Below are 1,363 nucleotides of genomic sequence, written 5' to 3' on the forward strand. Positions count from 1 at the left end.
GTTATCATCACCATCACTAAGGAAGGCACAGACTAAAAATATAAAGAGTTTTTAACCTCCAAAATAAACCTGTGGTAATCACCCTGCATCTGACAGCACCTCTTTGGCTCCTTTAGTGAGCGGTCTGTGAAGGGTAACTGGGGGTGGATGGCTCTGGTTTACTAAAGGAGCCAGAAAAATTGTAGAATATGTCGATTCAAAAATAGTTTCAACTGTCCCGGAAGACTCACGTCGCGGAAAGTCTTGGTGGTAGCACGGTGGTAGTTCCTGCATCTGCAGGGCTCCAGGCATTTCACTCAAGAGGGGAATATCAGCCCCATTTTGCAGGGAGGAACCACGAAGCCTGGAGAGGCAACACGACTGCCCAAGGTTATCCAGCAGGACTCAGATTAGGCTGCGTGTTTCCTAGATCAGCTGAATAGAAATCCTCTTGCACTGGATCTCAGCCTCTCTCGTCCTTGGTCGCCCATATCCCCTGAAGGGTGACTAATTCCTCTTTGTGGCCCCAGACAGTGGGTCCTGGGCAGCCCTTTAGGAGGTGGCACTCATGACAACCACTTGTTCCAACAAGTTCTCCCTCCTACTGCAGACCTGCATGTGTTAAACCACTTTTAGGAGGTGCCAGAAAGACCTGTTTCACTGGTAAAGATGTGCCTGTGTGCACTGTGCCTCTCCCAGAGGAACCGGGTCAGGCTGCAGATCCACAGGGCACATCTCAGAACTGAGCTCCAGCCAAGCCCTGCTCAGGGCTAAGCTCCCATATGCCGTCCTCTGTGTGTCTTCTGCTGACACCTGGATGGACAACTGATGACATTGAGCATTAACCCTGTGTTAATGCTTTTGGTCCTCTTGAGCAGGACCCTTCCCTTCCCTGGGGCTTAGCAGACAAACACAGTGGCACTAAAACCACGTGCAATGGAGGAAACACCTTCACAGCAGACCCAACTCTCAGCCTCAAACTCTCAGACCTGCAATAGCTGCCTGGGATTGCGCCTGCCTGAAAGATGAGATGGTGGGAGGCGCAAAGGCCTGGTGCCTTCTAGGAAATCATCCCAGCTCTCTGGGCTGGGCAGATAGAGGCTCAGATACAGGCTCCCGCCCCCTTCCACAGCAGAACCAAGTGCCTGGGGGAGAGGTACAATTTCACCCTGGAGCCTGGGAGAAACCAAAGCTCAGGTTACGAGGCTTCCCTACAGCCCTACCGTCCTGGTGTTGAGCAGCCAGCACCGCTGCCCCAGGGCTCCTTCGCAGCACCCCTTGTGCCCCCGAGAGCCGGGATGTGGTGGTGACCCCGGGCAGATGGATGTGGCCTTGTGAAAGTGGGCTGTGAGGCTGCACCTGTGCTGGAGAAGCTGGAGAAGAA

The sequence above is a fragment of the Harpia harpyja genome, chromosome 9 (assembly GCF_026419915.1).
Source record: "Harpia harpyja isolate bHarHar1 chromosome 9, bHarHar1 primary haplotype, whole genome shotgun sequence".
Lineage (NCBI taxonomy): Eukaryota > Metazoa > Chordata > Aves > Accipitriformes > Accipitridae > Harpia > Harpia harpyja.